This window comes from Phyllopteryx taeniolatus, chromosome 3, assembly GCF_024500385.1.
Source record: "Phyllopteryx taeniolatus isolate TA_2022b chromosome 3, UOR_Ptae_1.2, whole genome shotgun sequence".
In the NCBI taxonomy this organism is placed as follows: domain Eukaryota; kingdom Metazoa; phylum Chordata; class Actinopteri; order Syngnathiformes; family Syngnathidae; genus Phyllopteryx; species Phyllopteryx taeniolatus.
In genome coordinates, this window is record NC_084504.1 from 23,918,402 (window position 1) to 23,945,875 (window position 27,474).

The 27,474-nt window shown below is 42.3% G+C and overlaps 1 long non-coding RNA gene across 2 annotated transcripts in view; it reads right to left on the bottom strand.

Annotated features, from left to right (window-relative positions):
- The window catches only part of LOC133475880 (uncharacterized), a 64,282-nt gene that overhangs the window by 31,894 nt on the left and 4,914 nt on the right, over positions 1-27,474 (bottom strand). For both annotated transcript variants that reach the window (XR_009787966.1, XR_009787967.1), the window contains exon 2: positions 15,302-15,474. This is a non-coding gene — a long non-coding RNA (uncharacterized LOC133475880). The remainder of the gene's footprint in view (positions 1-15,301; positions 15,475-27,474) is intronic.

The window sequence follows — 27,474 nt, forward strand, 5'->3', positions numbered from 1 at the left end:
AATGGAAATGCCATTAAACTGTTCGACTGGCCAAAAAAAAAAAAATTGTAACTGGCGGCATGTGGACGACTGGTTAGAGCGTCAGCCTCACAGTTCTGAGGACTGGGGTTCAATCCCCGGCCCCGCCTGTGTGGAGTTCTCCCCGTGCCTGAGTGGGTTTTCTCCGGGCACTTCGGTTTCCTCCCACATCCCAAAAACATGCTTGGTAGGTTAATTGGCAACTCTAAATTGCCCGTAGGTGTGAATGTGAGTGCGAATGGTTGTTTGTTGGTATGTGCCCTGCGATTGGCTGGCAACCAGTTCAGGGTGTACCCCGCCTCCTGCCCGATGATAGCTGGGATAGGCTCCAGGATGGTCGCGACCCTAGTGAGGAGAAGCGGCTCAGAAAATGGATGGATGGATAGTTTTCTGGGGAAAGGGGCCAAAGCACTTATTCACAGGACATTTTATGACCCTTTCATAGTCAAAATAAGCAAAAAAGCCCAGGCAGACATTTTGAGCCTTAGGTGTTAAAACTCTTTGTTCCCAAAGTGCACTAGTTTTTGGTCGATCTACCCCAAACGACTGGAACATTCCACAACAAATAAACTCACCTCATTCAGCCCCAAATCATTGTTTAATAAGTTAGTGAGAGATACTGTACCTGATCGCTGCACCTGTTTTTAACCTGTTATGAACTTTTTATTTATCATAGCTTGAGAAATATGTAACTATATCACATTGTTCTGTTTGTTGTGAATGTATTTGTTGTATTTGCTTGTATAGTTCTTTGTTTTACCCTGCTGTCTGCAGCCAGCTCAGCATTGCAAATGAGAATTTGTTATCAATTTTCTTACCTGGAAAGATAAATGTTTAATAAAAACATTTTTAAAAATTGGGGATGAGAGAAGTTGTTTGGAAAAGAGCACACTTTGAAAAACTCACATTTATTTCCTGTTTTTCATATTGCCTGCCACAAATCGCTATGAACTCTCAACAGCTAAAACTACATGATGATTTTTGCCAATTTCAATCCTCACCAAAACACTGCTCTTAGTTGCAAGGAGGCCTGAGGTCCTCAGCATCTCCTTTCATTAGCCCCTGTCACAATGAAGTTCAAGTTGGCCGTTTCATGGCTTTTTCTAAGCTTGCTGTCCTGTCTTTAAAGGGGTGAGGGACTGAAATCCACCCACACATTTTCTGTGTAGCATCAGAGACCAAACAGAGCTGGGTAATGGGAAGTTAAAAATACAAGAATCACTACCCAAGTCATGGTGATTCTTGTATTTTGTGTTGAAAGCGATTTTTGCTATCCCAGGCGCAGACACTGACATCGTCGCACATCTAATTATCTCAATGAATAAATGCCTGCATTACCATTATACCTCTGATGTGCAAATTTCACAAATTGACACTGTTAAAGAACTGCTCAAGAATAGGCATAAAACAGCACAGGATTCTGAAGGCTATCCAGGGCTGAAGAAGAAAGGACACTGAACAGTTGTCTGAGGTGAAGATGAACCAGATTTGAGAAACAAAGAACAAGCAAAAGGAAGGCCAGAGCATGGTCGCCGACCTCTGCAAGACAAAACCTGCACGAAGTTCATCATCTACTAACAAACCGACATCATCGATATAAACATTATTATTTCTATCATTTTCATTTCATTTTCGTGGATTTTAGCACCGCCAGTTGACACCGCAAGTACTTTGCATGGCTTTGCTGTGGTATCACCGTGTTTCCACGTCGCTACCCTGCGTCACCAGCGCACGTACTGACGCCAAAGTTTCCACAGCAACCCATGTAGATAATTCAGAACGCTGACATGTTGACGTAACAAATTCAATCCAATCTGATCGTTTGCAAATGACAGTAGAGCTTCAGGATGAACAAGGTGGTCATTCACTTCCATCTCGAAAAGTGCTGTTCTTTGCTCTTTCAATGACAACATGTGTTTCAGTCTGATACCAAGAACATCAACAGTAATCTCTTCGCAATCGGCCATTCTTTACAAGGTGGCAGCAGCAACTTTGCATGGTGGTCAAGATGGCGGTGAGGCCTTGATACGTTTTCCCAGTCACAACACCACCTTCGTTAATTCAAATACCTACTGTATTTCCCCTGATGTGCAAGTAGGAAACATAAGAATGCCAAAGTAAAGCGACTGGTATGGTTAAGACATATTTTCCATTGGGGGGGAATCACAAGGACCATCCAGAAGATACACACTGGCTTTATTCATAGACAAGATCATAAATAGCCACAGTATATCTGGAGTTGATGAGTCACTGGAACTTCACACCTGCGTGGTGCTATTCAGATCTCCATAGGAACAAATCCATTCATGAAATGGTTTCCGTTTTATGTTGATGCACAAATGCTTTCATTCCACAGGTAACATCCCAGAACTGCAGCACAAGAAAAACATTTGTATTGAGTCAATATTATAGTCAATTGGCTTTAATGCTATTTTTCCCAAACCAGCATTAGGAATTGTGCATGATTCACTCTATTACTGGCAATACACTTGCATGTACAGTAAAGATTCCACAGCTGTCCTCTGAAAGAAAAGGCCATATACAACTATAGGACTCGAAGCAAATGTTTGTCTATGAGCACTGAAATCACCTACTCTTGTGCAAAGCTGAGTCGTGTACATGTCATAAATATTACATTAAACACTTTGACCAGCCATTCAGGAAGTAAGACCTTCATATTCAAGAAGAAATTATAAATGACTATCTGGAAGCAGTGTGGTCACATGAGCATGAGCACATGGTCACATGGTTTCTCAGCATTCTCTCTGTGTTTGGACAATTGCTGCCCTGGATTTTGTACAACTACTTCGGCAAAGATGGATCATTTTGACCCATATTCTCTTTAGAGGGCCGCTGCAGACAACATGTAAAAGTAAGCAAACACAAATTAAGGAGATCAGATGACACACTTTCTCAAGTAAAAGAGCACAGTACTTTTAAAAATTAATATATATATATATATATATATATATATATATATAAAATATAAAAATAATCATCATGTAATGTCATGTGTTATTGCAAATACTACATGGCAGGTCATTATCCTGAAAAAAAAAAAGAAAACAGGATAGACCAGCAAGGTGTTCACCAGCATATGCTGGTCTTGCTTGTGTCACCAGTTACCAGCAGGGCAGCAGCAGTATGCTGGTCTTGTTGTTTTTTTTAGCATGAAAGGCACTGCCAGGCCCACTGGGAGCAATTTAGGGTTAAGTGTCTTGCACAGGGACCGTTCGATAGCAGACAATCAGACGCTGACACTTCAGACACTGGATGACACTTTTCTACCAACTGAGCCACAGCCGTACAGCAACACCAGCAAGCTGGTTTTGACCTGCTGGTAGCTGGTGACGTGCTGATAGAGCAACAGAGCAACAGCAGCATGCTAATCCTGCTGGGTATCTGTGGCTCACGTGGTTGAGTGGATCATCCAGTGACCAAAGGGTTGGTGGTTTGAATTCCAGTTCTCACTGTCTGCTGTGGAACGGTCCCTGAGCAAGACACTGAACCTTAAATTGCTCCCAGTGAGCCAGGCAGCACATTATGTGGCAGCCCCTACTAAAGAAAATGTGTTTTTATTGCTGGTGTTGTTGGTGTCATCAAAATGCTGCCGTTGCCGTGCTATTAGCTGGTGACACCAGCAAGACCGGTACAAAAACAGCATTTGCTGGTTATGCTGGTGAGAACCTTGCTGGTCTATGCTGTTTTTATTTTATTTCCCTTATTTAGCAGTGTACAGTTAGTTATTGTTGCTACACCATCATCATGCGCAAAGCCCCTAAGATGCTCAATACAGTAACAAGCACTTTAATCTAAAAGGGGGCCTTAAGTAAAAAAGTGCCCAATTACTGGTTTACTAAAAATTGCCCATTTACTCATTACATCATCCATTTGTCAACTGTAGATAACAACACCTGATATATGAGATGTATTATGCTTGCTTAGTGCACAAAATGTTAGTTAGTTAGTTAGTTAGTTAGTTAGTTAGTCAGTTAGTTAGTTAGTTAGTTAGTTAGTTAGTTAGTTAGTTAGTTAGTTAGTTAGTTAGTTAGTTAGTTAGTTATAGCTATATAGGCCCAACACAGGTCTGTGATCTACTGAAGACCATTACAGTTGGTTGTTTTAAAAGGTTATTACATCATGATCATGCTGGACAGCAGTCGAACGGACTTTGGAGCACAAATGTGGTACATGGAACATTGTCAATGTACGAGAATCTTGTACATCAAACACAGGGAATAAAACAAGTGACTCATGATGACGCAAAAGCGTGTCCAAGTGGTCCACTTCTAGTAAAAGACATTTTGGAGAGTAAAAGGAAGGGCAGTGGTGAGGATAAAAATGAAAACACCTGTCTGTAGATTGCTGATGCAGGTGTTGATCAGCAGGGGATTTTTCGGCACATGTTGCAGGCACGAGGGTCAGCAGCAACGGAAATGGTTATTATACGAGGTCAGTGACCACAGCTACATGCACAGCAATAAGCTGAGCAACAAAAGTGTCTGATGTTACAGATCCTACCTCAACTGAAAACATGCTTCCTTTCTGCTGCTATATGCGTTTCTTCCAGAACTTCATGTTTTTTTGTAGAGAAAACAGCTAAAAGTGTGGGATATTTTTTGATGGGTGTGAAAATATTTCTTGATCATCATCACAAAACAACAAAAACACAAAACAAACAAATGATAAATGAATTTGTTGTTGGAACTGCCAATTATTACCAATTCAAATGACTTAAGGTTTTAGGTGTTAAATTTCACACTCTGGTTGCAGCTGCAGGCCATCCGCCTCTGGTACGCCTCTGATACTACATTGGAATCGGGCAGCCACGCTTCTCTCATCAGTACCTTACACAGGACAGCAAGACTGGGAAGAACCAGCTTAGAGGGCCAATCTAAAAATGAAATGAATGATAAATGTAAAACACTAAGTACGGCAACAACTGAGTGTGCATCCTTGTGTCATGTAACGACGTAATTTTACGTATTGTGCTGTCACTATCGAATCTTTTTACTCGATTCTCCTACTAATTGTTGATCGAATAATTATTACTATTACTTAATTAATTTTTTTTTTATTTTTTTTACTACTAACATGCATTGTATTCTCATTTATAAAGGATGGACTTCAATCCTTAAACTGCATATGCTGGTACTGAGCGTATGGTATACATTTGGTGTGCAGACTTTGAGACAGCAAAATGCTAAATGCTAAATAGTTAGCAATACGCGTTTACCATTAGTGCCTAGCGGTTACCATTTCAGGTCAAAAAAACGCTAACTACCATTCATCTCACTCATACTTAGCATGTTATATGTACATTACACTTCTAACAGTGTCTTAAAAATCTTTGTCGTTTTGGGCACAGTTTATCATTGGCCCAACTGCGTCCATCTGCAATAAATGCCCGTGTGAAACGTGGGTTACAACGGCGCAAACATGGTTCCACAGGGAACCTTTTTTGGGGGGGTGGTGTGGGCGGACCATTTTTTTAAGTCGCCCTAGCCGAGTTGTTAGATTTTCTTTCCCAGCTCTACTTACGTCGCTGTACAAACTCGTTACGTGCATAACCTCGAAACAACAAATGTAGTATTGGAAAACTGATGCAGTTCTCGTATTGGGTCTTAGAATATTGTGCTACCAGGCAAACTACCCAATTCAACACAAAGGCAAACTACACAAATGCACACGTAAACATTACTGGCCCCTTTGTCAGTCTTTTCGTCGCGGCAGTTCATATGAGGATGCTGCAACAATGTAAGCAGTGTTGCCCAGTGCAGACACCATGTGACAGTTCACATTTCCTGTGTGTAGCTCCATATAGGAGAGGGTGCTCAGACAGACAGATACCCATCAAGTGCCCTGCCAAACAAACAGCATATGTCCACAGTGCTCCCATTAAGTTACACAACGCTGGATCACATCAAACAACTCAGCGTGAGCTTGCAGCAGAAGCACTTGTGCTCTGCTGTTACGCTGCTACTGCTGCCACATCACTGCCATCTTATGATGTTGGTTATCTAATTGCATGGGCCTGGCAATGCAGGTGACCATCGCAATGTGATTAGATACCCAGGTGGTAATGTGAAAGAAACCCGGTTTCGTGTTATGCAATAGCCGCAATCCAATTCTGTTAATGTATGCACAAAACAGAAAATATTTGAAACGTGTTAATCCTGTCCTTGTGTTTGGCTATTTCTTTACTTTTTTGGCAACAAATTTAAAAATGTATTAATCGCTTCCAGCACTCCCCAAAACTCAAATTTGGGTTTGCATCACAAAGCATCCATCCATCCATCCATTTTCTGAGCCGCTTCTCCTCATTAGGGTCGCGGGCGTGCTGGAGCCTATCCCAGCTGTCATCGGGCAGGAGGCGGGGTACACCCTGAACTGGTTGCCAGCCAATCGCAGGGCACATACAAACAAACAACCATTCGCACTCACAGTCATGCCTACGGGCAATTTAGAGTCTCCAATTAATGCATGTTTTTGGGATGTGGGAGGAAACCGGAGTGCCCGGAGAAAACCCACGCAGGCACGGGGAGAACATGCAAACTCCACACAGGCGGGGCCGGGGATTGAACCCCGGTCCTCAGAACTGTGAGTCTGACGCTCTAACCAGTCGGCCACCGTGCCACCCATCACAAAGCAAAATAATAATAATAATTAAAAAGAAAAAGAAATCAACCAAGTAACAGTTTTTAACTTGGAAAAACTTGGGGAACTTGTAAGTCTAGCTACCACTGTATACAGAAATGAAATAATATACATTTAAAATAGTTAGAAACATTATGAAAGAAAATACTTTTAACTCAAAGCTTTGTTTAGTCCATGATGAAACTACAGACTAAATTCTCACTTTAAATGAAACAATTTCATCAATGTCGTGTACTTTGAACATCAGAAGAAAATGGAAATGCTGAGTCTTCCTGAAGTGTTTGTGCTGGAAGTTATTAGGATAATTCCGAGTTAAATGAATTTTTGTAACACTGTATGGATAATCAAAACAATAGGAGCTTGGTGTAAGAGCTCAATGAAGAGCTTTGTCAACACTAATGTTACCATCTGGGTCAAATAAGGCAACGCACCCAACCTAAATGCATTTCTAGCTCAATTGGACATTCATTCCCACAGGAGGCACATTCAAAGCATAAAATTAACATCTGGATTTCTTCACTTGAACAGATGAGTCTACTGTAGCTGTTAAAAATGAGTGTATTTCCTTATTAGAGAAACTAACCCAGATGGGCAATTGTCTACGGGGGCTTTCACACTAGCATCCTTTAATATTTGTTCAATTCAAATGAATTGAATTAAGCCAGGCGGCACGGTGGACGACGCCGGGTTCAATCCCCGGCCCCGCCTGTGTGGAGTTTGCATGTTCTCCCCGTGCCTGCGTGGGTTTTCTCCGGGCACTCCGGTTTCCGGAGAAGCGGCTCAGAAAATGGATGGATGGATGGATGGATGAATTAAGCCATCTGATCTTGGTTTACTACAACTGTCATATGAGGACATTCATTCTTAGCCTAAACGATTCTGGAGCAGGCTCCTCTGTATTCTGCAATTCAACCATGTGCGCAGTAGTGCAACAACAACATGAGTGATAACATCGGCTGCTAAAAGCATGAAATGAGATGTTATTGATTTGCTCCCACCACTCTTGAAAATCATTATGGTGACTAATTAAAGGTAAACAAATGAGACAGTTGATTTAACAGACACGTCTGTTGTGCAGCATGTTTGCAGTTAGCAACTGCATATTTGCTACCTTGTTTTTGTTTAGACGTCTGATAGCAGCACAACTTTTCACCGCACGAAAGAAGATAATGTGCTTGAGTCATGCTTTTTTAATGTGCACTCTGCTATTTGCTGGTATGTTGTAGCATGCTATGTTTTCCAGGTAATTTCTCTATTCAAGCTGTCCATTTTTGTTTATTTGTGCTTCCTACTTTCATCATTCACTAGTCCACACAACACTTTTTTCTCATGTACAATAGATCCCTGCATATTCACGCTTTGGCATTCGCAAATTCACCTATTCTAATCTTTGGAAACTGTTATTCGCTGAAAAACTCACCTATTCACAATTTTTTTTCGTAGCAAAATACTGTCAACACAGTATGTATGATATTGATTGTATTGTCACGTCCCTTTAATTTAGAAAATGAAAGTTAATATCGGCCGTAACCACGACAATTAAACATCAAACTACTTGTCCGCTACATCAAACGTCCGCTCAGCCTGTCTTGCGTGTGTTTGGAAGTTCCACCTACACGCACTCAGCTAATCACAAATTTAACTGCAGCCATGTTATATTTGTTGTTGACAGTCAGAGGATAGATTTTGCACTTAGCGGGACCCGCTTCTGTTTTTACTCACAATAGTTTTGTCAAACTAGGACTAAACACAGCATCAAAACCAGATACAATACACAACACAAAGAAGAATACATTTTAAATAAACATAAGAAGGAAGTTAGCTTATCTGGTAACTACAGTCCATTGGGGTTGCCAACTATTCTCCTTCTCATTTCTGTTGAGTTGAAGGACTTGTGAAACAAGTTATACAAGCACTCTTCTTTTCCTGATATCTGATAACTAGGCCTTTGTTGCCAGGGAAAAATGTTCAAATTCGGCCCAATTATCTATAAATGTGTACCCCGCTTAAGAGAAGAGAGCAACATTGTGTTTCGTTATGATCTATATTTTGGTTTCCTTGTGTGTGTGCGTGCGTGCGTACGTGCGTGTGTGTGTGTGTGTGTGTGTGTGTGTGTGTGTGTGTGTGTGTGTGTGTGTGTGTGTGTGTACTCTGAACACGATCCAATCCGGGGGAGACAAGGACCTTGTGTATAAACCCATCAACTGATTTAGACCAGAGAAAGTGAAAGAGCCCTCTAAGAAAGTCAAAAACGGAAATGGAGATTAAAGGTGCAACATGACATCATTGTGTTATGATAGCGTCCGTAATCTCCACGAACAACGGGTCCTGCCAGTTCATGCTCCGAAGCATCTGGGATGTCCTTAAGCGAACCTTCCAACCTGTCATCTACATTTGGGAATCAGCCACTATCTCCCAGACAGACAAGCGCCTATTCTCCACACGTCTTAGAGCCTCCTTGTTCAACAGGCGGCCATTCACAGCCCTTCTGTCTTGAGCCAGAGATGAGATTAAGCTGTTTATTCTACATACTGTACATTCCCACCACTACATGTAATAAGTAGGTATAGCCGATGAGGCAATTATTTCATGCAACACTGCAAGAAATCCCTCACTAATACAAACAATATTTTGTCAGCCTGTATTTACCAATGTTTTATGTTGAGTTGGATCCATGACGGGAACAGCCTGACCTTCAATTTAATAAGCGATTAGCTGTCACTCTCATTTACAACAGCAGCTGTGGACAAAAACAACACTATAAAGAGAAGTGAGACTAACCCGAAACAATAAAGTAACTGCAGGTTGGCTGAAATTTTCCATAAAGTTGAGTGAAGGTACAGCAGTCACTTTAATCCAGTGTTTCCCAATCATTAATGTGCCAAGTGAAAAATCTCACTGAACAACAAAAAATGTCACAAAAAGTGGCTACACAGGTCTATTATGTACCTTCTTCCATCTGAGGGAAGAGCATTTCATTGTTCTGCCTTTCACTCTACAGCGCTGTCATAAATAGATGAATAAAGATATATTATTTGTAAATGAAGAATAATTTTTGGAGAAATTTGGTGAAATTGGATAATTTGCCGTGGCACACCTGATTGACCTCTGAAGGCACACAAATGTGCAGTGGCACCGTGGTTGTGAATCACCGCTTTAATCATTGTACCGCTACAAAAAAAAGTCATCAATTACAGCCACAGTGGAACCTCAACAAAAAAAGTAACCGATTACAGCCACAGTGGAAACAAAACAAAACCGCTTCTAAAGGCCAAACTAACACAAATCTTTCCGTAAGACTATGCCTCAAAAGTCGCGCAAAGGTTTGTCAACATATGGCACAAGACACATTTTCAGCTTTTTGTGGCTTTAGTAATATGAAAAAAAACAAGCAGACTCACCAATGAGTGTTTAAAAAAGAATGTGTGACAAGATGGTGAAGGATTATATAAACCAGAAATTATGCAAAGTAAAAGTCGGCACCTGATGTTATCTGCTAGCAATAGCCATTGAAATAGGTGGTTGTTACATTTAATTACCGTTATCGAAGGTTTTTTTTTTTTTTCCATTTCACATCAGTGGTTGACTTCATTTTAGTTTTTTGGTCAAGAATATTAAAAAAATGTAATCAATGGGACGACTTTTATTACACACTCCTCATCCGTCATTACAGAGTTAAGTGTTTAAAGGGTGTTTAATCACTATTACAACGGTTGACTCATAAGGCCGTTAAGCATGTTAAAATTTTTAAATATTGCCTGTCGAGTCAAAAAAGACACGACATGATAGCAAAAGTGTGATTATTTGTAAAGGGAGTTATTGTTTTGAAGTGAGAACAAATGGTTCCAGCTCAATTTGAAGTTAATTTTGGGGTACTTTTTAAAAAGCCAGTAATTAACTACGTCGCCCCCTCTACGGAAAGTTAGTGAGTTCACGGTGGTTAAATAATGCACCTCCTGTTCCTGACAGTCAAACTGTCCTTTACTGAGTCGGCGGGCAGCCGAAGGGGTTAACAATTTCTACTTTTTGCTACACATCTATCACCAACTGTAGGAAAAACACCAGAAACCAGATCCCTTGTCAGGCAGCTGTCGCGTGCAGCTGGTAACTCGAGACCCCCCCCCCCCCCCCACCCCTCCCACCCGACAAGCCTTTTAATTCCACACATGTTGCGCTACCTGTCCAGTGCAGAGAGGACGATTTTATGCTCTCGGGGGCAGCTGCCGCAGTTTGGGAGTCTTAAGCATTCTTACACGGGATCCTTCCATCCGTGCATGCACACTTCCCTCAGCCCCTTTTCGGGTAATTGCTCACAAGTGTTCGGATAAGTCGGGAGAGAGGGAATTAGTAAATCTGTCGCCTGAAGTGTGTCTGTTTTTTGAAACCTAACCACTGCCTGCTGCTGCAAAGTATGTCCTCTAGAGACGCTGCGAAAGGGGACTTAAGGAGCTGCAGGCAAGGGGGAGGACTCGGTTCCGTCATTGCGGTGATTATTTGTACTTGATGCACTAAATTTATAAACGTTTTACGCAGGCTCGTGTTAATTAGTAAAGAAGCTAAATTTTGGCTGCTCTTTTACCCTTAAGGATGTGTCAGACAGGCAGGAGGGCCGTTGTTGCACATATGATTCACAGCTCTGGTGAACACTTCGTCTGCTTGTGGGAACTCTTAATTGTGTAACAAGCTATTTTCATCACCGAGTTGCTGAAAGTCTGCACAGTTGCATTGCCTTGTATTGCTTTGTTAGGTGTATCTGTAAACAGTAAAAGTATGGGAAAACAATGATTTACCACTGGAAGGGGAGGGGGAACACACACGGTGTTCTACTTGGAAAACTAGGCACGGGGTGTACTTCTAAGAAAGCAACTGGATCACCAACTCCACAGACAATATTTCCTTAGCCTCATTCCTGGGATGATGATTTCATCTCGACATCTCATGATCAACAGTTTTTATCAAATACACACACACACACACACACACAGACCGCTCCCGTAATCAAGGGTTGCTTTATTGGATCGCCAAGACTGCATTAAATGTGAATGATACTGTTAATATCTAATATCATTATAATCTTTCGTGATAGACTTTTAGTGGAAAAGGGGCATTTTGGCAGAGGTTTCAGTGACAGACTTGACTGGAAAAATGTTTTTATTTTCACAAGGGAAAATCCAACTTACATTTGTGGATAGGGATCGGGCTTCACCACGAATAGTGAAAATCTGTGAATAACTGCATCCATTATAATAGCATTGGCCTTTCTTTCTTTTTTTATCGCCAAAATTATTGAATAAGCAGGGAGGTACGAGCAGTAAGTGTTTTCCACGAAAAACAAGGGGATGCCCCCCCCCAAAAAAACCAGAATTGTGAATACATGAATCTGCGGGTGTCGTACCGCGAGTATGCGAATGGCCACAGTACTGTATTGTGTTGCACACCATAAATATAGAACCAAATGAAAAACACATGCGAGAAGAGATTCAACGTAAGAGAGGTGCAGAAACAGTGCTGCATCTCTTCAGTTGTGGAAGGGGAGATGGTGTCTTGCTTAAGAGCACCTCAACTGTAGCTAGGAAGAAGACTAGCATTTATCCATCAAATATGAGCCATTTTTATTTGCTGTCCGCAGCAGGACTTGAAGTATTACCCTCTAGCGCCTAAGCACAAGTCCCTTCAGAGGAGCTACTGCGTGCGACTGCTGCTTTTTAAGAAAAGCACTGAATTAGGAGGAAAAAAATTATCGATAGCATTTTTAGAATGAATAAATGGGTCAGCAGTAATCCAGCAGCTCGGTGACAAAGTGTTAAGAACCGCTGCCTCACAGTTCTGAGGTTCTGAGTTTGAATCTTGGCCTTACTGTGTACAGTGCTCATCTTCTCCCCATGCTTGCAAGGGTTTTCTCCAACATTCCAAAAACTTGCATGTCAGGTTTACTGGAGACTAAATTGTCCATCGGTGCGAATGTGAGTGTGAATGGTTGTTTGTCTATACGTGCCCTGCCATGGCCTGGCAACCAATCAAGGTTGTACCCTGCCTTTTGCCCAAAGTCAGGTGCGTCAACGCTCCAGCTCACTTCAATTAGGAGAAGCAATTGAAAATGGACGGATGGAATATGTTGATTTTTGCTTCAGCAGCACACGCTGTCAAAAGAGAGGTGTTTTTTTGTTCTGAAGACCGGATGCACATCGTATTGTGAATAATGATCTTTTATGAGAAGCCAAGAGGGATGTTGTGCACAGGGCACTTTTATCTTAGCCTAACCTGTGTTCGAGTCATACGATGTTGCTGTCCTTGTGTTCAATGAGCTGACCGCAAGATGAAAACAGGATGAAGGTACATTTTGTTGTGTTGACCGGAGGCGACGTCTGGCTCAAAGTACAGATGATGTAATTAAGAGGCTTGGCCTTAGCCACAGCAGTAAAAGTCCCACTTCAGTAAGAATTGTAATGTTCTTACGTTGTGTCACAGCTGACAAAATATCCTGAACATCATGGATCGCTATTGAAGTAGGCCTTGATGTGATGACTTTCCAACTACAGTATAAATTTGGACTACAAATTACATTTCCGGGAGAAATTAAGTGTAAATAATGCTGTCTCTGAGCTAAGATTCCAAAGGAGGAAATTAACTTTGAATATAACTCAAGTTGATATGTCACAGCTTATCAGGAGATTCTATGCAAATTTGCCAAATGCTGTGAATAACATGAGAGCATCTTCTTCTAAACAAAAGTTAGAACGCATAAAATGTTCTGGTACACTTTTCGTTCTTTAAGTGAATTTGAATCCATCCAACAATGGCGCCAGTGCAAGAACAAGAAGAAAAAATAATGCACAGCAGAAAAGAAAAAAAATACAGTGGCGCCTTGAGATACCAGTGGCCTGACTTGCGATTCTTTAGAGCACGAGTGTCAAACTCAAATTCACGGTGGGCCAAAATAAAAAATTGCATGATGCACAAACTGTTTGGTTCTTTACATTCTATTTAATAGTTTCTTAGTATATGTTTTTAAACAGTATAATATTATAGAATGCAATATTCCTTATTAAAAAACATATTACATCACATCGAACTGCTCTAAGTGCTAGAGGACTCTGCATCTTTTTGCACAATTGTTTTTTGTCAATGTCTCTGTCTCCAAAGTGTTTTTTTTTTTTATTTTCTCAAGGGAAAATCCAACGTACATTTGTAAATTGACTGTCTGTTGTACTAGAGCGGCTCCAACTACCGGAGACAAATTCCTTGTGTGTTTTGGACATACTTGGCAAATAAAGATGATTCTGATTCTGATTACAAAAATTTTACTTTTTGGGGGGGCTGGAATGGATTAATGGCATTTCCATTCATTTCAATGAGGAATGATGATTTGAGATCCGAGTGTTTTGAGTTACAACCATGGTGACAGAACGAATTCTACTCATACCTTAAGGCGCCACTGTATTCTCACAATGTAAATGCTTGTCTCACAGCCAGCATAAACCTATTAAAGATTTTGGACTCAATGGCATTAAAACTGGTTTAGCATTCACATAATAAGGTGCCAGTTACACCAGTCGCCCCCAACCACCTGTCCGCGGACCAGTACCGAGCCGTGAGGCATTTGTTACCGGGTCGCAGAGAAAGAATGACCAATTTATAAAATTTCTGTTGTATTGCAAATCGCGTGTCAATGTGTTTTATTTTGAAAATTGACCGGATCTTCTCCGCCGCACCAGCTGCGCGTCTCAGTTGACACGTCGAAACTCGAACGCTTCTGTTTCCGGTCCGAGCGGGCTGACTAACAGCGGGAGAGCTCAAAGAACGCAAAGCATTTGAAAATGAGCCTCAACAATGGCATTTATGGAACACAGCGCTAATTATTGAAACGTTAAAAAGTCTGTAGCGATCGCTTCAGTCTGTGCATGTGTGAGTGCGTCGCTAATAAAACAAAAATAGTGAACTACAGGGCTGTTGTAGTGTACACTGCGTAACTTTTGTGTCCAAATTTCATATTATGTATGTCGAATGCCAAGCCCATATACTGTATGCGTAGAGGAAACCTATTCTAAAGATGGTTTTGGATAAGACCCAGGAACACAAGCCGTTGATCCACCAACTACAGGCCGGGCATGGCATGCATATTCAGAATTTCCAGTTGTTTTTGTAGGTCTGCGAACAGGGATTGTTTTTACATTATTGTAGTCTTTGTGAAACTTACAGCTATTGGTCTTGTCTTCCATTCTAATATGATTAATCCTCTACTAAATGCATCACTTGATCAAGGATTACTCTCTTATCTCTATGTTGTCTCTGCATTCTGAGAAGATCTTCCAAAGCTCAGATGCCTCAATTAATCTGTATCTAAACAGGACTCCATGACAAAGTTGCATTGCACACAAAAGCACTGTATTCTGCCGCCAAATCACTGACGGTTATTTTAACTCACTCATCTCCGGAACAAAGACCACAATGCTCAGGCTCATGATCAAAAGGACCTGATCTTCAGATCTCTTTTCGCCGTCTTTTAGCTTTCAAAAGCCTTCAAACGTCTCACAAAGGAAGGGATGGGTGGGGGGAAGCGCCTGCTGAGGGGGCAGCTGCCTGCAAGGTGAAAGCAGCCAGAAAACATGAACGCGTCTAATAATACCTCAGCTGCGTTTTCAGACAGCGTGCCTGCTGCCTCGCTGTCTGCCTGTCTGCCTTTCTCGCTCGTCGTCTGTGCTGGCTCGCTGCATTCTGTGAAGGTGACGGCACGTTGAGTCAGCCCGGACTTTCCAGACTTTCCTCCACGAGTCCTCGCTGGAACTCACGAAGGCTTTCCTGGCAAATACAAAAACACACATGCATTGCTTTATACTTTCTCCCAGAAGTATTTAACATCATACCTTTTTCCTTCTCTTTAATACATTGTTCCACCGCTATATCGCAGTTGCATCGCAGATTTTTAACAGTCACCTTTAATTTAATTCATATTAACATTCACGTGTTGGGTAAAACCTTTTTTTAATACTGGAGAAAGTCTGAGTTAGAGTTGCGCGCATGAGCATAGTAACACATTGTGCCGAAACATACTGGGTAGCACGTAGGTCTCCTGGAAGAGATGCAGTGTAACTAAGAGAGGTAAGAAGTGGCAGAGATACACTATATCCATTACAGAGAGAATATATGCCTATTACAGTGCTCCCCTGCTATACGCGGGGTACAGGGGGCTATATATGGCTCAAGATCACAGCAAACCACCACTTTTGTCTAAATGAAGCACCTCAACTTGCTTCAACATAGCGCGATAACAGTGACCAGGTGAGTTTTTCAACAAGTAACAGAGGATAGGTTAAAAAAAAATCCTTGAATAGGTGAACTTGTGAATGTCGCACCGCGAATATGCGGTGGCTCACGGTACATGGCTTGGTCGAACATGTTGGTGTTAAATAATATGTTTAATTTTCTTTTGTTTCATGTTCAGCTTTACAGTAACCCTCATCTGGGAGTGACAAGACTGAGAGCAAGAAAATGAGGTGCAAGGAATACTTATATTTAAATGTGTTTCAAACCAGTGAGAGATGAAACTGTTTTTAGAAAAAAAAAATTTTTTATATGGTCTCTATAATCACGGATTTCAATTTATTGCGGGTCCGTCTGGAATATATCCCCTGCAATTAACATAGGGTTCACTGTACTCGCCCTCTTCCTTGAAGCATTTTCCTGTTGACCTGTGTAAAGACAATCAGCCCTGGAATGCTCCCCCTGAGTTATGAAACAGTGACAGCCTCATGTCACATGCAAGTGATAGGCTTTGCAAACGCTTTGCACCAAGACCGTCTGGACAGGTTGACTGTACTGTTACCTAGGTGCGAGAGTGTGCCGTTGCTTCGCATCTTAGCGTGAAGCCCACCTGAGAAATACCAAGAGTTCCTTAGATAGGGCAAGAACAAACAGACCGCTGACCCCGAGTCAGCTGCGAGCGGTCGTTTCTTGAGGTTACGCAGATGGTGTTGAATGTTGTGAAGCTGTTGCATGCACTTGTGGTCTGTGAGTCAAGGAACACGTTTGTGGTGAACTACCATAAGATTTTACATTTTTAAAAAATCTTACATCTTATCTGCCGCTCTCTCAATGACCTGTGAAAGACCCCCAAAAAAATCCCAGTCATACTTAAAAAGCTTGTCCTTACAATAAAAGTCTTACCAGAAGAGTGATAGCTGTTATGGCTGCAAATTCACTTTTCTCCAATTTTCATAATAATATAGCTACTGTACACTGGACCAGTCTGGTCTCAAGCCAACAAGTAAGGCCTTCAGTAAGCATCTGTTTTCTAATTCACCTTATGTCATAATTCCATCACTTGAATAGTTTCCACAAGGTCACTTGGAATGAAGTGCGTGTGGTTTCCCCTCCATTTTTTTTTTTTTTTTGATTTTATGGACAAATACAGACAAACAGCACATGCTAATACGGAGAGTAAGCACCTCTCTTACTGACGCAAGAAGTACTGGTAGCTCAGAAGTTCCCGAGCTTTTCATTCCATGTTCAGAGAAACTTGAAAACAAACCAAAAGGTGGGTAGCTTTACTGTTTTATTTTTATTTTGTTTTACTGTACAATGGTTAGGTCACTGATGGTGTAGTGGTGCACTCGCCTGACTTTGGTGCGGGCAGTGTGGGTTCAGTTCCCACTCAGTGACGGTGTGAATGTGAATGTGAATGTGAGTGCGAATGTCTGTGTCTACATGTGCCCTGCGACTGACTGGCGACCAGTTCAGGGTGTAGTCCACCTTTTGCCCAGGATAAGCGGTGTTGAGAATGGATGGAATAGATGTACAGTGGTTAGCTTTTTTTTTTGTTACCTGTACAGTTAATAAATCAATGTTCAATGATGACAGTTTGACATTTAATTCACTTTATTAATTCCTTAGAGGTTCCAGTGTATTTCCAGCACTGACAGTCAGTGAGATAACACGTCACCGTTTGTTTGCACAGTGGACATAAAATGTTGCTCTGTTTTGATTGTAAAGCATTCATGGGACGCAAATATGGGCCTGCTGCTCACTCTTTTCACCCAAGACACACGCACACCCACACGCACATACCCGCACCTGTATTTGCCAGAGCAGTTTTATGACGACACTCATGCTGCCTGGAGTCAATGTTAACTCACCGGTGTGTCAACTTTGTGCATCTTTAAATGCACTTGCAAGCTGTGGGCTGTGCGTCTGCCAGTCGTTTTAGCCTATAAAACTGATAAAAGGTTGTTGAGCACAACTTTATACCGTGCCATCTCACTAAATGACACAAACAATCATTCACATTCATATTTAGACCTATGGACAATTGAGAGCAAATAGGTGGACAAATAATTTGACATTTTATTTTAACTTCAGAAAGACCGCGACGGTCGGTCACTAGCTGAATGTGGCCTACAGGCCAGACTTTTCCCAGGTCTGAGTTAGTCTTAAATGAACCAAAGATGCATGTTTTTGGAATGTGGGAGGAAGCCTGAGTACCCGAAGAAAACCCACGTAAGCATGGGGATAACCGGCAAACTCCACACAGGAATGCCAGAGCCAAGATTCAAACCCTGAACCTCAGAACTTTGAGGCAGACGTGAAAACCGCCATTTCTAACTGCCATTTTCCCCATTGTTAATCAAGGAAATTTGGTCAAAGGTCCATCCCTAGAAACATGCACATGATATGTCACAAAGACCACTTGTTTACATATTTTTGCACACAAGCCCTACTCTATAGCGAGTTGAAAACTGCACCTCCAAGCATGTTGTCCTGATAAATTCCATGGTAGGAGACAGTCGTTTGAACCATGCAGGTTAAATAAGACACAGGGAGCAGACTTGTGAGATGGATGGCGACAGATAAATTGTCTTACAGGAAAAACTATTTCTACCCCCTATTAGCTGTAATTAAGCAGTGTTGGTGTAAATACTGTTTGAGAATATGCTCTTCATGAAGTTGTCTGGTTAAATCAAGGCTATTGTGGTTAGATTGGCTCGACGATAATGATGGTATAGGCGGCGAGCCAGGTTTCGACAGGTAGACTATATTGTCTAGATAGCGAGGGCGACAGATTGTTATCAGCGTTGCAGCAGCATGCGTTGTTGTGAGTGCAAACAGTTCAAGTCAAAGCGGCTGTAGCAGAAAGTATGGTCTTTGTTTATGCACACCATATGCGCGTGTGTTTGCAAACACAACAGAAGTGTGCGTGCTATTCGATGTCAACAGATGTGTGTCTGTTTGCGCATTCACTACAAAGGTTATAGGGATATAAATTTGTGTTTGCACTGGGGGGATACGCCTTAGCTTTGGGGAAAATTGGCATCTGAAATAAATGCGTCTCAAGGTGAATCCTGGGTTTACAATTCAGGTGTGGTGACAGTTACAGTTAAGAGTCTCCCGGTTGACAGGTCAATGAAGGTGAACAAACAACAGTATGTGTATATTTGCATGGGGATATGTTTCAACAGAATGTACAATATGTTCTAATATTGCACCATGGGTGGGAATCGCATAAATCTGCAATATTTTGCCATGATAACATTGACGTCACAATACTGCAATAAAAAAGTGTGTGTACTATCCATCCATTTTCTATACAACCATTTGCACCTACGGGCAATTTAGAGTCTTCAATCAACCTACCACACATGTTTGTGGGTGTGGGAGGAAACTGGAGTACCCGGAGAAAACCCACGCAGGCACGGGGAGAACATGCAAACGCCACATAGCCGGGGCTGGGATTTGAACCCCGGTCCTCAGTACTGTGAGGCAGATGTGCTAACCAGTCGTTCACTGTGCCACCTTGTGTGTACTAATAATTTAGAAACTTACCAATGATTTCAGAAATAAATACGAACCAATAACACCACGAATTAACAGACTTTGGATTTAACGGACAGAAAATACTGTCCAGTTGAAACTCAAAATCATCCCTTTCATGCACCAGTGAGGTATGTTTGGATCATCTTTAAAACTTTTCAAACATTATTTAAAATGTATTTACAATAATTTTATACTTTTAGACTACATTTCTAGCCCACAAAAAAGTACAAAACAATGATTTTGTACTGTACTGGTGTTTTGAGGCCATGAAAAAAGGTGCTTCAATTTAATGGACAATCTCATTTAACAAACAACCCCTTCCCCCTATTAGTCCGTTGAATCGAGGTTCCACTGTATACAGTATCTCAAAAGATATATATATATATATATATATATATATATATATATATATATATATATATATATATATATATATTACACGAATTATTTTTTTTTTTATATAAGACAAAGAGCTGACAAAGACTCTAATTTCATCAACCGTCAATCTAATTACTGGGGCATCCCGTGACCCAATTAAATGTTGCTCATTGCTCATCACGGGAGACAATGACAACTTGGATAGGGACGTCATTCTGGATCAGACAGACATGTTGCCTTGCCAGCTAAGGTCAGTGGGTTTACGGCGGAGGGGGCAGATGAGGATAGGTGTAAGAAGAGTCATCCAAAGTCACTTGTGTTTGATGTTTGTATTTAAAAAAAAAAAAAAAAAACTGTAAACAAGACACACTTGTCCTCAGCATCAGTATTAAAGATCTTTCACCTCGTTTGTCCTCTCACGAAAGATAATTCCTGATTTGTTTAGCTGGTTTAGCTTGCAGATGACAACTCATATGAATTTAATTTGTCAAACTGCTTCTAAGGAAACACTGCATCTTGATGTAATGGACGTAATAGTGTCTCAGAACCTCACTTCGAAATAGTGTTGTTGTGCCCCTCAGAATGTGGCTGAACTGGAATCGTGATAAGAGGAGCGTGAATAAAAACAGGCTTGTAAATGACACTTTACAGTGGAAGTCTACTTATCCTTTAACTGAGAAGGCACTGTGTCTATACACAATCAATTGAGACTCAATACAAGAACTGTATTATTGCTACAGCTCTTGTATTGGGTCTCATTTCTCATAATTCTGCTTTTACAAATATGAAAGAAGAATTTTGGTGTCAGCCTGGATAATCGTCCCCACTTGATGGAGTGACATTCTTGTACAGTATATTATTAGAAAAAGCACAAGGCAAGAGGGTGTGGATCTACTAGTTAGCTAGCTGTTGTGAAAATGCTTGGCATGTGTGGCAGTTACAGTATTGGAGTGGAACACTATTATCCTGCATGACATGCTTTGGTTTTTTTGCTTCGAAATACTAAAAGGCCTTTTCACACTGCACTTGTTTTTTGGGGGTGTTCACAGCAGGGCAAGCGCGCAAGGGCGAAGGCACCTCGGTGCAAGCTTGCCCATATTTGTAAGTGTTTGTGTAGCAGCCTACCAGGAAGTAACAGGGAGGCTTTTCACACCAGTTGGGTCTATTGCTAGCGCTAGCCTCTCTCCTGATAGATGTGCCTCCATCACCGCGATGTCCCTCTCGAATTGACATCTTTCAACTTAAGGGCGCGTCGTGTCTCACCACAACATGGGGTTCCGTTCGTGCGCCCTCACAACACATACACAATGAATGGGTTAATCGTAAAAAGGCCTTAATGTGGGTGTCCTGTATTAACTTGACTTTACTGGACCAATTTTGAGGGAAAAAAGGAAACACAACCAACGTAGCAAAGCGGAGACTGCGGAGTATAATACTGCAACATACAAAAATAAGTAGCGACCCTTGAAAAGTTTCACCTATCGAGACGAATTGGGTGAATCATAAAAGGACGATCTCAAGGACCCATGAATAGGAAGTCAGACATTTTTGTTTTTGTTTTTTTGAAGCAGCCATTTTGGGTGAGTTCCAGGGCTTGTACTTTGACAAACTCCTACTGGGAAATTCAAACAAATAAGCCCCAATTAGAAACAGGTATCCTCAACAAATGGGTGATGCAAAATTGGTTAAAGGTTTTTGCCTACACCTATTAATAATCATTTCATTTAGAGGCCATGAAAATAGGGCTGAGTGGGCCCGTTAATCACAGCTTGCAGATTTTTTTTTTTTTTTTTTTTTTTAATCTTCAAACAAAATAAAACAAAAAGCAGCAATGATGAATATGCTCCACCAATAAGTAATCAGCAGCAGTTTACATCACCTAACTGCTTGGCATGCCTGAACCCTGGCTGACCAGCAACTAGAAATAGTACCCGGTAGTTCCTTGTTTCGTCAATGGAAAAGCATCAATAGCAGGGAGAGCCGTTTCGTGCTGTGTCGTATAGTTAGTTAATTTTATTGGATCTCATTAGACTCTGCAGTCCGCAACCGTAGTGCAGAGAAGCAGTACAGAAAATGGATGGATGGATAGACTGTGCAGTTGCACGGATAATTTGGTGGTGGTGTGCCATCTTTTTGTATACAATACCCTGGCACAAAACCAGAGCCATCTTTGCCTCTGCACGCACAGTGGAGATGTGAACCCTCTGTAAGTCTTCATTACGGTCCTTGTCCTGTTTGGTTCCGATATCCTATAGGCAGGCTCAACAGCTGCTGCTAAGCCACCATGGCTGGCCTCCACTCAGCACCCAGCAGAGACCCCCAACTTTTCATGTCGGTCACTGTCTTCATCCCGCTGTCTCCCAACTCATTTTTGTCGTCTCCTTTGTGACTGTTTTAAGAAATAACAAATTTGTCCTCATTAAGTTGCAGGGAGCAAACAAGGTTCTGCAAACAAGAAACCCAGAAGCCGAGGACAAAGAAGGCTTCTTTAGCATTCTATCGTGCATTAAGTGCATGGCCACACACACGTAAAAAAACACACACACATTGCACCCCACCCCTGCCACCCTCTAATCTGCACGGTTCCACCCCAAGGGCTTGAGGCCAGGGCAGCTGCTACTGATGGAGCCACAGAGCCAGCTGTCCCCGCACACTCAAACCCTCCTCGCGCATGCACTCACGCCCCTCTACTCATTCATTTAGGACAATGGAGTCCGGGTTATGGGCGTGTGTGAGGCTCATGATTTTGGAGTGTGCCGCAGTCAAAGGAAGGCGGCAGGGGGGTGGTTGACATCGTATGGGGGGATTGGCAGTGGTGGTCTGTGGTTTGGCAGGGCTTAACAGTCACTAAAGTGGTTTTTATGTTCGCTTTTTGTCCCGGCAACAGTTGGCAGCACGTGTGCCGATGACACGCCTCTTTGCTTTATTGTCTGTGCAGGCCGAGGTTTCAGCCCAGTGACCTGGCAGCAACACACTGACAGGTTTAGAGGAACTCTAAGAGTTCTAAAGAGGCTTGCAAAAACACACAGGAAGCTCAAAGATGAATGCGTCATTTTGCATCATTTATTATGATGGGAAAAAAAATCAGTGTTCGCCTGTTGAAAGCCAAAGGACATATTGATTCATTTTGTCAATGCGCTCCAGCTACGAAATCACGATCCGGACCATTTGTTCTAACACGGTCATAACTCACATGGTAGTGAGCAGATCCCAATGGAATTAGGGATGGAGCTTTGGTAAGACCAATGGACCAAGGTAATACTTGAGACACATATGATTACTACGGAACAAATCCCAAAGAGAGTCAGTGTACAGCTTTTCACCCCAGGATCTGGGTTCAGGTCTGTGTTGAAGTTGCTCCTTCTCAGTGTTATTTGACAAATGTGGTGTCAGAAGTATGATAGTTAGCCCTCAGGCCAAACCCCTGCATGATTGATCCCAAAAATGGTGAGGCACTGAGAGAACTGGATTGAGGCAAGTGTGTCTGACATGGACCTGCATCCAAAAGGGGGAGGTAGTGTGATGGTGCCGTCACTTTGGTTGAGTACACGATCTGGCAGGCATGCCAGAGTTTTTGTTATATGTTCAGTGTACAAACTTCGAAGTCCTCTGGACCTGAGTCCATTCCTCTGTTAAGGGTGTGCAATGGCTTTGTAACCTTAACATTTTATTTTACTGGGTAATTACAAGCCTGTACATTATTGGTCCAGGAAAAAGCTACAAATAGTTACCTTGGTCATAATTACCCCAATTTGATACATTAGAGAAGATATATCTTGATGGAAAGCAATTGACTACTGTAGCCCAATCAACATTCATGAAGGAACAAGGTGGTTAAATAAAGGCAAAGTGTGGCTTTGGGGAAACTCAAAGATTTATTTATAAAAAAGTCACTGGGGTATAAGATTCAATTACCCACAGGCAACATGAACATGCATGGCAAGGATCCTACACAGGTGACCAAACCTGAAGATTTAGAGACAAAAAGACAGATTAGGATGCAGGAGACAGCTGGAGAAGACACAGGACAACGAAGGAAATGATAAACAGATAGATGCCGATAGAGTGTGGATGACAAGACTAGGAGCATCTAATGGAACAATGAAAACACCAATGCTTGAACACAACAAGAGTGATGGGCTCTATGAGCTCTATCGTCGTAGGCGGCGCATGTGCAGCTGGACACAAATGCCGGCAGATCAAGTTTTTTGTACGGTTGTCACTATTGAATCTTTCAAGAATCGATTCGCCTAGGGATTATTGATCGAATAATAATATTCCCCCCAGTATTAGTTAAAAAAAACTAAAGTTTTTTGTTTTTTTACAACGAACATGCATTTTCCATTAATCACAGCTTGCAGATTTATTTATTTTTTATTTTTTTAAATCTTCAAACAAAATAAAACAAAAAGCAGCAATGATGAATATGCTCCACCAATGAGCAATCTGCAGCAGTTTACATCATCTAAATTCTCATTTACGAGGGATGGACTTCATTCCTTAAACTGCATATGTTGGTACTGGTTATGGTATAAAATTGGTGTACAGAATTTGAGACAGCGAAATGCTAAACGCTTAGCAATCGCGATTAGCATTAGCGTGCTAGCGATGACCATATTACATCAAAAAACACAAACTACCATGCCATATGTACATTACACACCTAACAATGTCTTTAAAATCACTTCCAGACGCTCCTTTGTCATTTTTGGCAAAGTTTATCATTGGAACAACACTGCGCCCATCTGCAATAAATGTCCGTGTGAAACATGGGTTCCGGTAGCGCAAACATAGTTCCGAGTGGAACTTTGTTTTTTGGTCCCACTGGAGCTTCGAGGGGCGGCACGGTGGCCGACTGGTTAGAGCGTCAGCCTCACAGTTCTGAGGTGCGGGGTTCAATCCCCGTCCCCGCCTGTGTGGAGTTTGCATGTTCTCCCCGTGCCTGCGTGGGTTTTCTCCGGGCACTCCGGTTTCCTCCCACATCCCAAAAACATGCATTAATTGGAGACTCTAAATTGCCCGTAGGCATGACTGTGAGTGCGAATGGTTGTTTGTTTCGATGTGCCCTGCGATTGGCTGGCAACCAGTTCAGGGTGTACCCCGCCTCCTGCCCGATGACAGCTGGGATAGGCTCCAGCACGCCCGCGACCCTAGTGAGGAGAAGCGGCTCAGAAAATGGATGGATGGATGGAGCTTCGAGGCAAGTTTTGTGTCGACCTATTTTTGAAGTCGACTTAGCTGAGTTTTTACCAATTTGGGTGTAGTGAGGGTGTGTCCTTGGAGATGCGCCCGGCAGAGTGACAATTTGGTGGCAGAAAGTCGGTCTAAACTTGTGCCGACTCAGACCACATCTAACTGCTGACACGGGCTAGACCACTGCTCTAACGCGATTTTGGTTAATTTGATCAGGACCCAGCCAGACAGATACTGAGCTCGGCAGACATGTTTAAGTGTATCCACTCACATTGTCTGTTGCCACACCATGGCTAGAGTGGTGACAATGCTCCACTCACTAACAGATCGCTGCAATTACGCATCGTCCTCTTCCACACAGAGATGTCTCCATGCGAGATTGTGAGCGCGTCGCATTTAAAAGCAATGAGAGGAGCCGCTTTGATTGGCGCTGACATAAACACGCCCACAGTGGTGCAGCCCGCCCACCCACAGATCCACATGGCAGCGCTGGTCCACAGCTGCTCCAGCAAGTACAATAAAGTCTTTAAACTCTTGAATGCTGCATATCAACGTACAGAAAAAAACAACAATTCATCCTATCACCAGGTTTTGATTGGTTTATCTCTTATCTCTGACCGCTTTGCCCCCTAGTTTGTGCCACTACTGGCTTGAGCTCTACTGTTGCCCCTGATTGGCTTAGCTGCTTTCAGCCTGCCCTGCCTGATTGGTGTGGTGTCAAGACAAACATTACCATTCGCCAAGCACTGTGTGTTTTCGAAATAGTGCAGCTGCTCGGGTGAAAGTGTGTGTGTGCGGAGGCTGGTTTGAGTGGGCGCGTGTGAGGTAGGCTAGGTGTTTAGTTAGCAACTAAAGGGACCATATGGATGATGACACATTCACACACACCTGACAGCCGCTACACACCTGCTGTGCTTGTGTATGGCTGAGTAAGACCCACATCAAAAGAAAACAAGCCCTCGGGGACGTGCGTGTGTTTATGTGTGTGTTTGAAGAGGCATCCACTGAGTCTGTGCCAACAAAGACGATTGTATTTGAATGAAAGGCAACTCATGTCTGGCTTTACAAGGATAGAAAGATGGGGGGAGTTGAAAGGATGTAGTAGTAAGAGTTTTCGGGGCTGTGGCACACACACCACACATAAATCTAGCCCTCAAATAGACTCATGTACACCTACCCGCAGAGGAGGCGCGAGGGAGGGAGTGGAAGAAAGCAAGAAAGTAAGCAAGCTGTCATCACGGCATGCAAACACCTACCAACCGACGTACACGCACGCACATACGCAACCAAAGAGCGACACTCCAACGCCCACAAAGGCAACAAAGTGTGTCTTTGTCATTCTTTCTTGTTCAGAGTCCGACGTCAATGAGTGTTGCCGCTAGGTTAGGCATACAAAAGTCATCCACTGTGAGGCCGTCAGTACTCAAGTGACCTCCCACACAATGCTGTGTGCACAGTGGAAGCTACTGTACTGCGAAGGATTATTTAATAACAGTCCAAACAAAGACCATCGGCTCATTCATGCACCGACAAAGATTCGTATGTTTTTTTTTTTATTTCCGTGTGCACGCAGGCTGCAGTTGCTGGGTAGAGTTGAAGAATCTCCAGGGGGATGTTGTGGTTGGCTCACCCCTTTCTTTCTTTACCCCACATTCAATATTAGATCTTACACAGGAGATTTGATTGATTTGTTTAACCATTAATGTTCCACCATTAATGGTTAAACACAATATGGACTCCCAGTAAAATTAAAATAAATAATGCCTTGTAGATTTAACACACTGTAGAGAAGAGTGTTTGTAAAAACCCTGCCAAATTTGAATAATTAAAAAAATACAAAGAAAAAAAAAAGAAAAATCACACGGTCCTCTCCGCTTTCGAACGTTGTGGGCGTGTCAGCTGAATGTGCTGAATCCCAGCCCACTCAACTGCAAACTGTCAATCAAATACCTCAACGTCGCTCTGGAAAAATGTATGCTACTTCGTCCAACATCTTTCGTATGCCCACACATAACTACATATTTGAGCCATGAAAATGCATCCGCTAAAAGCCTTAGATTACATCTCACCGGGTCGTCGCGGGGGTTTTCCACACAACAACAACAAGGCGCTCTAAATCAGCTCGGGCAGCCCGAGGCAACTGTCCACAAGCTTTTTGTCACGTCTGACTTTTTAAAGAAAACATTTCCCACCTCGGCCGGCACGGTGACCGACTGGTTAGTACATCTGCCTCACAGTTCTGGGGACCGGGGTTCAATTCCCGGCCCCGCCTGTGTGGCGTTTGCATGTTCTCCCGGTGCCTGGGTGGGTTTTCTCCGGGCACTCCAGTTTCCTCCCACATCCCAAAAAAATGGTAGGTAGGTTGATTGAAGACTCTAAATTGCCCGTAGGTGTGAATGTGAGTGCAAATGGTTGTTTGTT